The following is a 17,842-nucleotide window of genomic DNA, read 5'->3' on the forward strand; positions in this document are numbered from 1 at the left end:
GGCCCCACAGCTGTCCCTGGGGCCTTGGAAAATCTTCTTCATCTGTGCTGTGTGGATACTCATAGGCTATGTTTACACTAGCCCCTTCCTCTCAGGAGGGGCATGGTAATGAGTGAGTTGGGAAGATGCCAATGAGGCGCTGCCATGAACATGCAGTGCCTCATTAGCATAATGGCAGCTATGCACGATTCGAAAGTGCCGCTTTTGAATCGCGCACCACCTGTGTAGCCAGGGGCCTTTCGAAAGGAACCGCCGGACTTTGAAAACCCCTTCTTCCTATTTGGTTTTAGGAAGAAGGGGCTTTCAAAGTCTGGGGGGTCCTTTTGAAAGGCCCCTGTCTACATCTGCAGCATGCGATTTGAAAGTGGCACTTTCTAATCGTGCGTGGCTGCCATTATGCTAATGAAGTGATGCATATTCATAGCAGTGCCTCATTAGCATCTTCCCAACTCGCTCATTACCATGCCCCTTCCGAAAGGAAGTGGCTAGTGTAGACATAGCCATATAGCAGAGGCATATTCAATAATGCTCATTGCTGTGGAGCCAGCATGGCCTGCTACAAGCTTTCAAAAATCGTAACTCAAACTCCAAACATCTCAAGACTAGCTTAGAACTAAATTTTTTTTTTTTATGTGCCATCTGCCTTCTGAGCCTTTGAAGTGCATGTGGGTCACATTTTAAAGATTTCTTCTGTAACCATGAGGGCTATAAACTAACTTTTTATTTTAAATGAAAGTGGAGAGTCTCGATCACATGATTCCAGGAGCTGGGGCTTTAAGAGAAGCCAAAATATTGTGAAACTTGTGATAAAATCACAAGAATTGGCACCACTGGATCTCACTTAGGAATCTCAGCCCCTTGAGTTAAGGAGCTCCCAGTAAACTTGGATGCAATCCGTTTGTGTCTCAAAATTACAGTGAGTCTAGCTAGCTTTTGTTCCTTCGTTTACACCATGGTACTTAAGAAGAGACATGCCGGTCATCCTCAAATCAGCTGGGCAGTCCCAGGAGACTTGTAACGAAAAGCAAGAAGGAGGAACGCCATGCCATCAAACCAGGGAGATGTCCATGGAAGCTAACACAGGACCCACCAGTGAATGCAAAGAACTCAAAATTTCTGCCTTGCATCTTACTCTCTATAAAAACTCAGGCCACGTCTACACTAGACCTTAAAGTTGATTGTAGATACACAGTTCCAGCTACAGCAGTTGTGTAGCTGGAATCGACTTATCTACCATTGTCTTACCTGGCCATCAAAGGGAGAAACTCTCCCATCGACCTCCCTTACCGCTTGTGAGATTGAGGAGTACAGGGATCTACTGTCAACCCCTGATCGTTCGATTTCACACGTCCCCCCCAGGCATGTGAAATTGAACCCTGGAAGATTGGCCCTGACCAGGTCAATCTTCTGGGTAGTGAAGACCTCCCTCAGTGTTTTCTGTAAGCTGAGTGCTTGGACAGAAGCCCAAGAGAGAGTCAGGTGCTGCCCAGCTGAATAGCAGAGCACCGACAGCCAGCAGCATGTGTATCTACTGCTGGCGCACATCCCCCTCTGTCTTGATGCATACAACAAAAAGGTAGAGGGAACCCAGGAGCTTGTCCTTATGATGGAGAAGTCAGCCTGGGCCTTACACTGTTAAGTGTGTCAAGGGAAGAGAGGCAGAGAAGAGTAGCAGGCATGGATTGGGCCCCATGCAGCACCAGAGAGAGAAAGTAAAGAGGGAACCCCAGAGCGGTACCAGGAGTGAAGAGAAAGGGAGGAGCTCAGCCGGTCCCGCTGCCCGAGAAAGCAGAGGAAGTTCTGCTACTGAGCACAGCAGAAGAAGGAGTTGACACCTTGTTGCTTTACTCTGGATGAGCATCACCCGAAGTTACAAATAATGAAGTAAAATTAAAAGGTTGAGGTGGGGAGCTGGCTTCCTTCAGAGAGAGTCAAATGCCAGCAAAAGGTGGGGCCCCAGAGCCTGCCAAGCCCAGTCAAGCTGTTTCCCACGCAACTTCTTCACTCCCAGTATCCTGCAGGGGGCATTTTTGCTCTCAACTCCCCTCTCTCACAGCTCTCTTTCGAATTTCAGACCCACGCTGTTCACTTCCCTGCACCTGATCCGAAACCAATTCAGATCACTGGGGTCTTTCCATTGACTTTGGGGGATTTTGGATCAAGTGCAGAAGTGAGATGGGATAATTCTCTGCTGCACAATTCGTCTCATTGGCAAATGGGGGATTTTTGCCTGTATTCGTATTTAGACTTGAGAGTGCCTCTGAATGGATAGACACTGCGAAGGGCAACCAGGAAAGTTTACAGGTGGCGTCACACCAAATTGATGACAGGGCTGGGACTAGAACCCAGAAACTGACTCCCTTTCAAAGGGTTGCACCACTCGATCATGTGGACACTCATAAATTAATGGAAGATTATGCAAAGAGTGACATACAACAGACAGACTCAGCGAGCTTCTGGGAGGTGGGCAGGAGCCAGGCAGGACAGAAGAGGGTGGCTGAGAAGGTGGGGGAGAGAAGATGCAGGCAGTTCATTTCAGTAGGTTTGCTCCCCGCTTTTTTCCTTCCTCTTTGTGGTTGTTTGTGAAATGCGGGAAGAGAACGTTCAACTGTGCAGAGCACGTTCCAAGGAAATGCTCCTCAGGCCCTGGCCTAACAGTCACCAAACGGACTGACCCAAGAGGAGGACACAGAAATGCAATACATGCTGTCTGAGGCCTACATTTTCAGCTGGGCTAAGGCTCTTCCTCCCTTTTGCACTCACAATGGGATGTAGCCCCAGGAGCTGAGCCCTGGCACATCTGACTGCCTTTTCTGGGCCTGCTGCCCTCATTCAAACCCAAGTGCAACATTACTGATTCCAATTGCATGGGCATAATCAGCAGCAATGAAAGGCAGGCTACCCATTGAGCACTTGGCCCTAGCTCTCCTGGGCTGTTTTCTCCCTTCTGCTACTTGCAGCATCAGGAATGGGCCTGGACCAAAATCTCAGCTCCTGTCATAGCACAGAATCCAGATCCAGGCTTCACAGCTGGGTCTTTGTCTCTAGAATGGCCCACAGACCTGGACCCCAACATCTGATACCTTTGTCTCTTCATGGCTCCAGGCTATTTTTAGGCACCTGGCTCATTCACACAAAGGTAAAACCTGTCCTCTCCTCTGGGGCCTGATAGAAGGAATCCTCATGGCAGCAGGGTCAGAAATAGACCCCGGGAGTCCTGACTTCCATTCCCCTGGTTTCTCCAGGAGATCTTTCAGACTTGGGACTTCAGACACCCAAGACTAGCAGCTTGAGACTGATGCAAGAAAAGTGAGAGGATGATTCGGGCCGTATTTCAGCCAAGCTAATAGGCAGCAGCTGTTCCATTTAGAAATAATTAAGCACAGAGCTAACCACTGAGAAATTAACTCTGATTGATTCTGTAGTTGAGGGTTGATGTGTTTCTTTGGGGAAGTGGGTGTCACAATGACCCTGGACTATACCTTTTCATGCTAATACATGCTGCTTTCTTCTTGTGGGCTTTACTTTCTCCATATATCCAGGCATGTCAACAGGGGTAGGCAAAGGGCGCAATTGCCCCAGGGCCTGACATTTCAAAGGGGCCCAGAGTGCCAGTTATTCCTACTTTGGCAGCTGGAGGGCTGGGCCCCTTTGAATTGCCACAGCAGCGCTGCTGCACAGCTGTGCGTGGCTGTGAGCGAGGGGTGGCGGCCAGCTCCAAGGTCTGGGCAGCACAGAGAACTGAATGCCCGAGACCCTGCCCCTCCACCCTTGGTCCAGCCCCTTCTGGAGTGTAGAGCCAGGACCTGGCCCACCTTGCCCCTGGGGCTCATGGTGGCTGTCAGCACTGCTGCATATATTCCCCCTACCACCTGTCTTATAGGGGTGGCCATGGCCAAAAACTGATCACCAAGATCACCAAGGCCTAGATTTTCTCTAGTTCTGAGATATAATCAGTGCACGATGGGGAAGTTTTGTCTGCTTAATTCTCTTGTTGCCTCAACGTTGGTCCCAGCACACTAGTGTAAATTAGAGCAGTTTAGGGGCTACTCTAACACCAGGAGACAATATGCCAGGTGGGAACTCTGAGAGCACAGGCACTCCCTACATACTTTCCCCACGATATATTCAATAATCCCCCAACCACTAAGCCAGGGTGGGAGGAGTCAGCTGGTGTCAGAGCTGTATGTCACTTGGGCTTCATCTAGATGACAGACTAAACTTGAAATAGGCTATTTTGGCATTTGGCACTGTCTAAACAGTGCCAAATGTTGAAATAAAGCACTATTTCAAGGCATCCCTTACTTCTCCTTCAACGATGTGTACAGGGATGCCAAAATGGTGTGCCCCTTATTTCGGAAAAATATTTTGAAATAACAGGCATGTTTCAAAGATATAGAGTAGCTATTTTGGGATACTGAGGTATCCCAAAATAGCTCTGCTGTGTAGACATAGTTGCCCATGGCAGGAGAATTCCCAGCTGGTCAGTAGGGCTACATTCTACCACCCTGCGCAACACTGTCAGAACATCAGGGCCACTGGGAATCAAACCTGTTTACTATTGTGAGCATCCCAGTTGTAGGCAAGAGGACTATTAAAGGGGCTAAACATTCCAACTGCAAAGGAGAGAATTTGCAGTTCAGGTTATAAGAACGAAAGTCTGCAACCTCATGAAGAAAAGGTGGAGGGAAGGAAGCTCTTTCAAGAGAAACATGTAAATGAGGAGGTTATTTTTTTTTAACTGAACAAACCACAATTATTTGGCTGGCTAATGTTGTGAAGACATGATAGGACTCGCAGCTTCCTGCTGGGACCTGGCCTGCTCCAAAGTTTGATGCATTAATCATGTAGGTTAGATGAAAAAGATTAAGGCTGAGTGAGCTGGTAGAGATAAAAGAGGAAGATGCTAGCAAGCTTTTGCCCAAAAAGCCAAGCCAAAGTTTCTGAACTTTGAAAAAAAGACAACTTTTCTTTATGGTTTGTTTATTTTGGAAGTAAGATTTAATTTAAAGATGCAGTTGTTTTATTAGCTTGAGCAAGTCCAGAGCTTTGAAAGAATAAATTACTCTCCTTGAGTGGAAGCTACTGTTATAACAACAAACAGAGGAACACATATTTCAATGACACAAAGGGCCAGTTGTGCCCCATGTCCTGAACTGGCCATTAGTCTCGCTTTGTTTTAAACTTTCTTTTTTTATTATTCTTTTCAGAGAAATGACAATACCTTATATCTTCAGCTACTACAAGTTTCTACTTACCTTTGGTTTTTATACAGCTGGCACGGAACATCGTGTTATTGTGCTGCTAACACAGTGCTGTCTGTTTAACAAGTTATTTGGCTGATGGGTCCTGAAAAATAAATACATAAAATCAGGATTCTAAATCTCAGTTTGGATGCCTGACTAAGTGGTCTGATTTTTCAAAAGCCAATGGACAGGAGCTGCTGGCTATTCAGCACTTTTGAAAATCAGGCGACTTTCCTCAGAGCCTAAACGTGAACTATTTTTAGGTAACTATTTTTGAACTGTTTCCTTAGTGTGTTACATACTCTGGCCTTGACTGTTAAAGGAATTTGGCATGCAATATGAACAGCTAACTACAAACACTGTTACAATGACAGTGCACAAATTTGGTAACTGCTTCGGCAAATGTTAGTTGGATGCATAAGCAGCTATTTGTATATGCTCATAACTGATTTGTACATACAATGATAGTAGCTGTGGGTCTGACTCTCCACTGCCTTACACCATGTGCTGTCATTAGCAGTTATGCAAAGTGAAAGCAGAATGCTATTGGATTCGAAAGGCAATGTTTTGCACTCATATATAACTATGCAATATACACAGCAATGATGAATCAGAGGCTGAGTCTCCAAAGTAGGTGTGTAATTCCACAATTTTTAGATGTTTACTTGCATACTTATTTATCGTGTTTGAAAATCAGGCATTCAAAATCACAACAAAATTTACAGTGAAGTTGAAGTGAAACAGCCAATGATGGCCATTCTCAGGTTCAAGACAATGGTCACAGAAACATGACCATATAAAGAGGCAGCATAACAGAGAAACATAGGCTAGATAAGACACTCACAGACAAACACACAGAAAGGTAGAGTGTACATCACTGCAGACTACAGGATCATGCCATATGCCCTCTGGAGAGCTGTGTTCATCAACGTCATTTCATTCTTTGTGCTCCTTCGGTTTTCCTGATGCTAGAAGGTTGAGATGTGGAGACAAAATCCAATGAGAGGTGGTATCAGTGCAGAATTTCTAACCAACTGGAATCAGGATATATTAGAAATTTCATGAGAGAGACAGCTCTGGAGAGGAATTTCCATCTTGATTTATAAACTAAAGAGGCTTGAACTTGTTTGTTGCTTATCCAAATAAAAATCATAGAATCATCTGAAAGGTTTATCCATCACTAAGACACAGAATTATTCATCTGTGTTTTCTTTTTGTACCCAGCAGTCTTGGCTTAAGCGGAACTCAAGTGGTGCATAGTCCTGGTGCAAGCCTCCCTCAGCGGGGGTGAATGTCATCTGCAGAGAAAATACAGATTAATGAACTATACACTTCCATGCTGGCTATTTTGATCTTGTCACATTTACGAGACAGCCTTCTGTCAGTGTGGCCCAAAATTTAGATTTTCTACAAATAATCTGCATCACCTAATAGCACTTGTAAAATTCCCAGGGCTATTTTTAAATAAACTTTCCCCCACAACATGTGCAACCCACATGTTTCAACATGCGCACCAATGCATAATAGCTGGCCCGTAAACAATAATGAAACTGTCAGATCTCTTTTTATTCTTCTCCTTCTCCTTCCTGGGAAATTTATAAATATTCATTTTTAAGAAGAGAAAACAGGGAGATGAGGTGCATATTATTTGTTTCATCGACTTAAGTACTAAACCAGAAAATGTCTTTTTTCTGCTTAGTGAAACAATTCAGATCCTGGATATATTTAATGTAAAACCTTGTCAGGTTTCTATTTGTTTAATACAGACAACTGACTGCTTGTCTCTGTTATGAACTATTGTCTATATCCACACATCAGTACAGAGAGATGATCTTGCTTTTAGTCTGTATCTTTACAATAACTTTCAGTTATCTTCTTTGCTTATTAGCTATTTATATGCATACATGCATGAAACACTTATGTACCAGGAACAACAGATGTGAACGTGGTATTATTTGGACAGGTAAAGTGTCATTCAAATAGAGTGCGTGCTGCCAAAACAATTGAGATCAAAAGATGTGTTTTCAATTAAATGAAAAGGTACATCTTTTTAAAGCAGTTTTATCAATAGGATTCACTGTAAGTAGATGAACTCATGTTAGCTGCTCTATATGACAACTGGCTAAATTATGTCCACATTTTATCTAGCTATCTGTCTATCTGTTTTTCAGCATTGCAATACCCATCACTATAATATCTTGGCGCCACCACAGGACTAAGAAACTCTGGCATCAGTTTCTCAACACAGTCAGTTCAAAGGGCATTGGCAAAGCATTCCGTACTGGGGAAGGTTGGATGCAAGCTAAAGGAAAAAGAGGGAAAAGGGAAGGAGATCAGTCGGCAGAATAGCAATGGCTATGCCCCTGCTGATATGGGCTGCTTAACTAGTGCTGAAATATTATGTCTCTGGTTCTGGTGACATAATGGCTACGTCTACACGTGAAGCCTACATCGAAGTAGCCTATTTCGATGTGGCGACATCGAAATAGGCTATTTCGATGAATAATGTCTATACGTCCTCCAGGGCTGGCAACGTCGATGTTCAACATCGACATTGCGCAGCACCACATCGAACTAGGCGCAGCGAGGGAACGTCTACACACCACAGTAGCACACATCGAAATAAGGGTGCCAGGCACAGCTGCAGACAGGGTCACACGGCGGACTCAACAGCCAGCTACTCCCTTAAAGGGCCCCTCCCAGACACACTTGCACTAAACACCACAAGATCCACAGAGCCGACAACAAGTTGCAGACCCTGTGCATGCAGCATGAATCCCCTGCTGCAGCAGCAGCAGCCAGAAGCCCTGGGCTAAGGGCTGCTGCACACGGTGACCATAGAGCCCCGCACGGGCTGGAGAGACAGCGTGTCTCAACCCCCCAGCTGATGGCTGCCATGGAGGACCCCACAATTTCGACGTTGCGGGACGCGGATCGTCTACACAGTCCCTACTTCGACGTTGAACGTCGAAGTAGGGCGCTATTCTGATCCCCTCATGAGGTTAGCGACTTCGACGTCTCGCCGCCTAACGTCGAAGTTAACTTCGAAATAGCGCCCGACGCGTGTAGCCACGACAGGCGCTATTTCGAAGTTAGTGCCACTACTTCGAAGTAGCATGCATGTGTAGACACAGCTAATCACTGCAGAAAATTACCCCTGTGTGGTCCTTGTCTCTCTCACACTGTACCTTCTTCTGGATCCCATCCAGGAGGTCTGGCATGCATGGTTCCGGTACGTGGAAGGGCCCAGAAGTGAGAGTCTCAAATATTGGTAATACACACAGTAGCTGTCCCACACACTGGAAATATCTGCTCCTAGTAACCTGAGACGCAGAGCACTGCATTCCTCTCCTAGTTTGACCTTGTTCACAGCATCTAGTCCAGAATCCTGGGGACCTGGCTAGTGCTGAACCACAGAAATTGCTGAACCCCGGGAGGCCGGTATTGTCTAGCAGCATTACCAACACTTCAGCATTACCAACACAAACACTGTTTACGGGGCTCTTAGAAGACATTTTGGGTAAACTACAGCTACATAACAGCACAGAACACTGAGAGCCGGGGTTGGTGGCTGGAAACAAACTTTATGGGACCACTGGAAACTTGGCCACACCCAGGGTAAGTAGGCTTCCAGCTAACTAAAATCAGGATGCAAATGAAATATCCATTGGACTCTACCTGTTGACAAAGCTCATTGCTGGCCTTTTAAGCAGGGGCACTGAATAAGTGATAGGGTATCAGAAGCATTGTCTTCCATACAAGTAAATAATAGGTTGAGTCCTGTACTGAAGTCACCTGAGCACATGAATAGCCCCGTGAATCGTACATGAATGGGCTTGTGCCGTTTTTTAACTTTTGTCTTCACACTAGAGAATAAATGGCACTGAAATTAGGAGAGGATCAAAGTTTGGACCCGCATGACAATATGTGGGAGTAAGAGATTAACCAAAGAGTAACTCTGCTATCGTCAGAGTCTGGCTTTATGGGTATGGCCTCCAGATGTTTCCCTCCACTAATTAAAGAGACTGATAAGTATCTAGGTGGAGTGTGCAGATACATTCAGAATGAGTTAGCAGCTAAGACTGGTTCACTGTACCTATTGTTAAAGCCAAGACATAATATCAGATTAATGCATTATATGTGCTTATTATAATAACTCTATGTCATCATTATGTGACATGTTATAATTAAAGCCTGGGCTGGAAACAGAACTATTTGGCTTGGGATATGTTGCCTTTATGACTCTCATGATTATGATTTCCATCTTCTTTTAACCTCATGCAAACCACAAAATAGCTATCTCTAAGTGGACACATACATCGGCCCAGATGCTAATTTCAGTTGTGTCAATGTAAATAAAATGACAGGTTGCCCAAAGCTTGTGCTCTCGACTAAGGCCTTGTGTACACTACTGTGTTGTGGTGGTGGTGGTTTTTGTTGTAAAATCCCGTTTTTCCAAAAAATAACGCCCCCCAAAGCGTTCACATAGCCAAGCAGGATAATTCAAGATAAGAGGGCGTTTCCCTTGAAATTACTTCAACTCTGTGAACAACTTTGACTGACAAACCCCCTCCGACTTTCAAGGTTGAAAAGGAAAGTGTGTGAACAAAGTACAGCTATTATCGGCTCCTGTGAAGGCTCCTTTTGCAATGCTGTGGCTGTCAGTGAGAACGCTCCGTTTCCCAATGTTGTGGCCGTGTGAATGATCTTCCAACATTACTTCTTTAGGTATTAGAACATCAAAATAAGTAACATTGAAAAAAACCTGCAGTGTAGACTTAGCCTTGAAGATGGGCCAGCAGTACTCTGGGGTTAAACTGAACTAATAATGAAGATGAGCATTTGACAAAGAGCAAGCACCTGCAAACTGTGTTGTCCATCTTGCCTTTTAGTTCTGCTGTTCACAGTCATGCCTAGCTCTCTACAATTCCTGATCACTCTCAGGGTGAGGGAACAACTGAGGATAGCTTTGCCCTGGGTTTGTCCTTCCTGTCAGTTTTGATGAGGGGTACAGGGGCAGGGGGTGAAGGAGAGCTGACAACTAGATTGGATTGTGGGTGTAATTCTTGGGAAGTTCAGGCTCACAGTTGCAAATATGAAAAATGAGTGTGAGGTTATGTGTGTCATTTTGATAAGCAACCTACCATGCCTATAGTTTGAATAACTGCATATGCAAATGTCTAATTTGTGATTTGCATATGCAAGCATTTTAATTTCAAGCACAAAATTCATTCATTCGTGTTCCTAACTTGTCTGAAAATTAGGCCTCCTATAACCTTTGGCCAACATATGCCAGCAATGTTCTTCACCCCAAAACCTGCAGGACTAAAAAACAGCCAGATTCAACAACGGTTCTTGGAAGTACTCCAGTGGATATAGGAAAGAGTTAAGAATGTTTCTGGGGAACATGATACAGAGCTGAATCTTTATGCGGCTGTTGTTTAGCAATAACATATTAATAAATATTTTGCAAAACCCTTACTTAGTCCCACCGTTATCGAGTAAACACTGGGCTAAGCGTGTGTGTGTGTGTGTGTGTGTGTGTGTGTGTGTGTATAAATTAAGGTATGACTAGATCCAGCACTGAAGTTTAATTGCTAAAAGACAACTGCTTCCACAAATGTCTAGGAACAATGTCCCACTATCTTGATGCAACCAGTTGTCCCACTGTCTGTCAACGGGAATTTCTTTTGATGATGTTACGCTTGTAATCTGATCTGCTTCCTTGTTTGTCAGTGTCTCAATTAAATGTCACCCCCTACATCGGGATTCAACCTCTGCAGCTTGCTCGTGCAGTTTCAATTCAGTTCAATGAAATTAAACTCTCTTAATAAAGGAAGTCATTTTGTTTGTTTCTGTTTCACCTGGAGCTTGAAAATGTGCTGTTGTATCATGGATGAATTTCCCCCATGTGCAGATGCCCAAAACAAGGCCCATGTACCAGTTAGCCCCATAGACTCCAAACAGTTCCGAAGCAATGGCTGCTGCTATAGCAAGTTAGCCACATTCTTTTGCAAATATATTTATTGTTCAAGCTAATTAGCCATAGTCAACCGGCCAAATAGCCTCATGTGGCTAGTGGCTAACACGTTGGACATAACAGCCTTAGGCAATGAGCATTGCACATATAAGGGGCGTCCATAGCATAACTGATTGGAAACATATTTCTTTCCCCTAAGATAATATTTTTTCATTTTGTAAAACAAGGACAGGGTAGAGGAGAAACACCTGCAAAGTTTTGAGGTATCTGATGAAAAGTCAGAATTTTCTGTGGGAAAGCAGGGCATTTTCTGAAGAGAGCTTTGTGATGTCAAACCCCACATTTTCCATTGAAAAAAGGAGTTTCTGTAGAAATGTTGAGAGCTGGTGTACACAGTGGCTTGTTGGCCGTTGAGCACGGGAAAGAATTTCATGGGTGATCATGCGTGCTTTACTCACATGAATACATTGGTGGACTTAATCCTGCTCCCATTGGGACTGTTTTCACTGCTGTCAATGACCCACTCCGGCTGCTGTTTAAAACAACAGACCAACTTGTAAGAGGACACGCTAGAAGACAATGTGTTCTTCCAACAGCACTTCATTTTCTGCTCTGCAAATCTTTAACGATATAAAACACTGTGTCCGCCCAGCTAATTTCTTGGAGCGTTAAACTGGTTTTCCCTTGCCAAGAACCTCTTAAAGTCACATATGCTGAACTGCATTCAAACATATTGCCCCACATTGTTTCATGACTCAGGCAGAATTACATGGCTGGTTTATTACCATACGAGACTGTCACTGCACAGTGTGTTATTAAGTATTTAATAAAACTGACTATTCCCACCAACGCGCGGCATGTCATGCAGTATGAGGAGAACGCAAAGGGAACATTCTGAGGACTCAGGAGAACTAGATTATCCTAGATATCAAGAATCCAGGGAAAGAAGAGACAGAGCTCAGTTTAGAGGGTTGTTTCAAAGCATGTTTTCCAGATTAGATTTGTTGAAAGCACGGTCTGTTCCAGCTCAGCTATTGTCTGAAATCAAGCTGAAGATATGAAGTGAGTAAATCCCTGGGAATGAAATCTCACCGAGCACAGGGAACTAGCACAAGGGTCTTAGTTCTCCAGGTAGGACTTAAGTAGGATGGAATTGATTACTGTGCCTTGCTGACCCTCAGTGAGTTATGGAGCATTTTAATCTATAATTTAGCTAATTTTAAAAGCGGCACATTTACTTTTAGCCAGAGCAATTGATGTTGCCAACTCTTGTGATCTTGGGATGTTTGGAGTTTTTCCTGGAATTGTATGAACCTGTGAAAAACTCCGCTTTGATTTTTAAAAAGAGTAAATTTCTAACCCTTGTACTTGCAGGGAACAGCTCCAAATGCCATCAGGCTAATTAAAAGGTCCCGGAGTTATTGTTTATTAGAAACTTGTGATTTTTGTGCCAATCTCCTTATTTTGGCAAGTCTGACTCATGGATTGACAATACAGGTCATGCTGTCAGTGGGGTTTTATGCATTATGAAATGGGTTTTACATGGGAAGGTGATTCATTTTTTCCCCATTTGTTCTGGCCTAACTCCACTTCCTCAATGAAGTTACTGCATGGCCCATTATCAATAACAAATCCTTCACTGGGTGAAACCCACGTTGAAGCAGATTAGCGTTGCAGAGACCAGACATACCTACTGCTTGCTTGGAGATGAGCAGGAGCAGCTAAACAATAAAGGGCAAAACCCTGCCTTGTGTGATGGGTCTTGGTCATGGCAAGGAGGAAGAGAACACACGGAGATGTTTCCCGTCTCCATGCCCAGCAAATGCAGCTAGGGAAGCTTTCCCTTATGGCAATTTGGTGAGCCAGTGTTAGTGTTGTCCCCAGCAGATGCTTCACATTGACTACATCTACACGGCAGAGCTATTGTGGGATATCAAAGGTCTTTGACACACACCCATCATTTCTAAGTGGTTTAAGTTTAGGCTGCTGTGTGGAAGTAGCCATTGTGACCTTTTATCAAAAACAAACAAAAGAACTCTGTAGTGGCTGTGCTAACCTTCAGAACTTGGCGTGAATGGACAGAATGATGTCCAACTGAGACTGTTGACAGCCTGAAACAGCAGTTCTGAGAAATGTGAACATAGCCCTTTTCTGGCCTGATACTGCAGCTCTCAGGGTTGCAGAATGCTCCTGTTCATCGCAGAGCATGTTGACTCTGAAGCGTGACTGGGAGCATTTAGATGCCAGCATTATTGTCTACTGTGCATGGTATCTCATTTTGGCCTCCCAAACGGGCTGAGTTGTGTGTAACCCTGGGGCAGTGCCACCACTATTTTTTCCAGTCTAACCACTGCCTTGAGCACTAACTGGAGAGTACCATTAGTTCCTCTACAGGCCTTCCATGGCCTTGGTCTGTTGATTTAATATTGATTTGACACCTTCCAGCCGCAACGCACATGTGATGTGAGGACAGCCAGTCCTAGACAGTCACATTTTCATGTTGGAGCAGTGTGAAGGTGTTTAGCTCAGTTGTGTACTTGCCCTGGTCCCTGGCACTTTGAGATGCTACAAAGCTTCAGCATAGCACTATGTGCTACCCTGTGCCCTGCACCCCACCGTAAGGTTTGTAAAAGCTGGACTTTGCCCTACATCATTATCATCTTCTTTTTTTAAATCCAGATATTTTATTGTATGTACAATAATAAAGTGAATCTAGGGCCAATAAAACATGCCTAATTGTCAGACCCAGAGAGTGATCAGAGCGGGTGGTGCAGCAATGCAAGCATCCCCCACCCAGCCTCACCCTTCCCCACCAATGGGCCTCAGCCCTGCCCTGGAGGGGCCACCTGTAGGGCTCAGAAGGGCATTCCTGCTCCGTGTGTAATAAAGAGGCAGAATACTACCGTAAACAATCTTATGGCTGCTTGATAGCTGATGAGCCTGATGATAAGGCACTCGTAGGGCTTGCACAGAAGAGCACCCAATGCCGCTGTGGAACCTGCATGGCGCTAAAGGTGTGAATACAACAGCAGCCATTTTTCTGTGATTTTTCCTTTAAGAACATGGCAAAGATGAGCAGCAGCAGACTGTCCTGTTTGAAGGAGGCGGGGCCTGGGCTTTTCTTAAAGGAAAACACCCTGTCAGTTCAACTCTCCTCATGGCCTCGGTTTCCTTCTGCCACAAAAAGTGGCCTGTCCTTTCTCTTAGTTCTCCCTGGCCTGGAACAGCCTCCCAAGCCCAGGGCGCCTTTTAGTCTCCCTTACATTTTCTAAACCCTTCTCAAAACCCAGGTCCAGTAGCCAAACCCCTTCCAGTGCTCACCCCAACCCTGCCGATTCTCCTCACCACACTGGGCCTGCTTGGGACCCTGTTATTTGTACTGAGTGCTATCACGGTGGGCCCTTATTTCTACTGAGTACTACCTCACAAGAAGTCCCACTGAAATCAGTGGGGTCATTGCTAAAGAAAAGCACAGCTTGGCGTGGATCTTATTTGGGCTCCGCGAACAACAGAGAGGAGCAAGCAAGAGGCTAGATGGAGTCCTAAGGGCCTGGGTAAAGTTGTTGCACTTCCCCAAGAGTGTTTCCTTCATGCTGGGCCTCAGGCACGTCTCCACCTCTCCAGCTGTAAAATGGTGGGGAAGGGGATGGTAATTAGACCTTCCCACCTGCATAAGGTGCTTTGAGAGCCAGGGCTGAAAAGACCTACAGAATGCTAATTAAAACAAAAAAGCAGTCCAGTGGCACTTTAACGACTAACAGAATAATTTATTAGGTGATGAGCTTTCGTGGGACAGACCCACTTCTTCAGATCTGAAGTGCCACTGGACTGCTTTTTCGTTTTGATAGTATATAGACTAGCACAGGTTTCTCTCTGTTTGAATGCTAATTAGTAATAGCTCAACTGCCCTGCATCAGGCTGGCTGCTGTAGAAATATGATCACGCTTTTCAGGAATTACTTGCACCAATTAGACTGCCCCGTGCATGCTGCTGTCTGTGCCACGCCACTCTGAGCACCTGCTTTATCCATTGCCTACCCCACCACAGAAACCCATAGACCATAGCCGCAGCTCTTGCTGATCTAGGATAGATTACAAGTCAGGTGCTAACCCTCTAATCTACTCTAATGTTAGCTTGCGCAGCCTTTCTAGCACATGCAGCCCTGGCAGTAAAGCAGGAGTCCTTTTGGCCCATGTGAACGCAAACTGATCAACAACAGCTCACCTAACACCTTTCTGGGCATCCAGTTCCTACATTTCCCTCCCTGCTGCTTATGGATAAACCACTGTCACATCCCAGCCATAGCCAGCAGGCCAGCCTGCAGCATTTGGAACTCTGAAGGCTCCAATTCAGCAAAGCATATAAGCACAAGCTAACCTGTGTTCACTTTTCTCCAGCAAAGCACTTTAGCATGTGCTGAGCTTTATCAAGGGTTTACGCGCACCGTTGAACTGGCTGCTAGGGTGCAGAGGAGAAAAGTAGCAGCCAATTTCTTCCTGACCTGTGGTGTGCATTTTTCCTCTGGACATTACAAAATGCTGCTTTGCACAGGTAGCCTGTGAAATCCCCATTTGCAGACAGCTCCACAGTCCTCCTCTTGAGTGACTGCACATTGTTAGATGCTGTACAAAGACACAATCGCTTCCACAAAGACAATCACAGGCCCTGATTCTGAAAAGATTTGTGCATGCGCTTATCTGCTTTCATGAAAAATCCCAAAGAAGTATTAAGACTAGTTGGATGCAAACTAAGCATGTCTTTACGGGATCAGGTCTAAAATGGCGGATTGATAAAAACACTAGACAAACAAGATCCCATTCAAAATCCCTGTCCTTGCTTTCAAAATCCTTTAGCTAAATTCCCTGACCTAGTTTCTCTGTAGTGCTGTGTCCTTTCTCACTGGTCGAGCAGCCCTCTTGTTGTCCTTCCAAACGGTGCAAGAGCCTTCTTCTCTGCAGTTGCTGCTGCCCCAAACAGCTGCCCTGTATCCTTCCACTGCAGTAGCCTGTCATTAGTTTTCATATCCCCCTTTCATAGCACCTTCCAGCTGAGTTTTTCAAATGCTTTATAATCTTTAATAGATTTATCCTGTCAGTAGCCTCCTGAGGAAGAGTCAATCTTGTTTATTTCCATTGTACAAATAGGGAGAAGATGATGAAGCAAAATTGATTTTTTCAGAAAACTGCACATTCTCTATGTATAAAAATGTACACTAGTGTGCCTATTTAAGCATGATTTATGTATACTCACAACTGCACACACAAATAATTAGCTAGATGTGAAACAGACCATTTCCCCCTGCCGCTACAGCAACTGCATTCAAAATAGGAGCTACATATATGTGTTTACATCTTCCTGGAAATATAGGCCCAACAACCTCTTAAGTCATAATTAATCAGTGGCAGAGCCAAGTCTGCAAAACCCACCTTGTGGTTCACAGGGCTATGCCTAATCACAGTGTTCATCCCATCCCTCTTCATTCCCCTCGCTGTCTTGCACTGTTAATTATTTAACTTTGCTCTCCCTCCCCCCTCACCCGTTATTATTTTCCTCACTAAGTATCTGGGAATACAGCATTTCCATAGGACACTGTACGTACACCTAGTAGTGTTAGTCCTTTGCCCTCCATTCTGCTTTCTTAGAACCAGGGACCTGATGCAGCAAGTTGCTTGAGCATATGCTTAACTTTAAGCACAAATTCACTGCGGCAGCGGCTCCTTAGCAGTAACTGAAATGGCAGGCAGAGCTGTAGGAAGAAGATCTTCACTGACTATGCAGAGAAGCCTGTGTTACAGGCTGAGGCTTTTAATATAAGAAGACTGGGCAAACTTGGGCCCCCTTTTACCAACAGCTAAACTAAGTCCCTCTTGAAATGAGCCCTCCTTTCTTTAGTTCCATGAATTATTCTATAGTGAGCTGTTCCCTCCACTTAATTACTATTCATATGCTTATAATTAAGCCTGTATTAAGTAATTCATATTCTAGATTAGCTTTCTCGTTTTTTGTTTTTAAAAATGCCCATAAGGACAGAGGCAGACAACCTGAACAAGGTACCTAGACAACTACGAGCAGTGCAACTCAGTGTAAAAAAAACTTCACCCACAGAACTGTTACAGTAGATACTTCACAAAACAACTTTTCTATTAGCTGGCTAGCGGCACTTTTTCACTTCTGCCTGTTGAATGGGCTCCAGACACTTTCTTTTCTTCCTGTGACTGACTTCCTGATTTACTTCAGCCAGGTAATTGTTTCATCATGTTGCACAGAAATATTTTCTGTTTCATCATGGTGCCATTCATTTCTGAAACTGATGTTCCTCTGCTCACTGATATAAAATACAAAAGATGCTCCATCAGCTCCTGCAGACCCGAATCACAGGCAGGGCAGCAGTGGAAGAGTAACTGGTAGGTTATGAATCAGAGGGATTTTTATGTTATTTTTAGACAGTGCTAGTTACTGTTTCTGTCATTTGGAGGCAACATTGATTGACGAATTACCTACCACACAGTTCATAATCTGCAGTTTCAACATACTAGCATGCCAAAGTATTTAGAGAAAACAAGCCATGATGGTGCTGGTTTTAAAGGGAGGACAGAAATTATTAAGCTTAATAGGC

This window comes from Carettochelys insculpta, chromosome 17, assembly GCF_033958435.1.
Source record: "Carettochelys insculpta isolate YL-2023 chromosome 17, ASM3395843v1, whole genome shotgun sequence".
Lineage (NCBI taxonomy): Eukaryota > Metazoa > Chordata > Testudines > Carettochelyidae > Carettochelys > Carettochelys insculpta.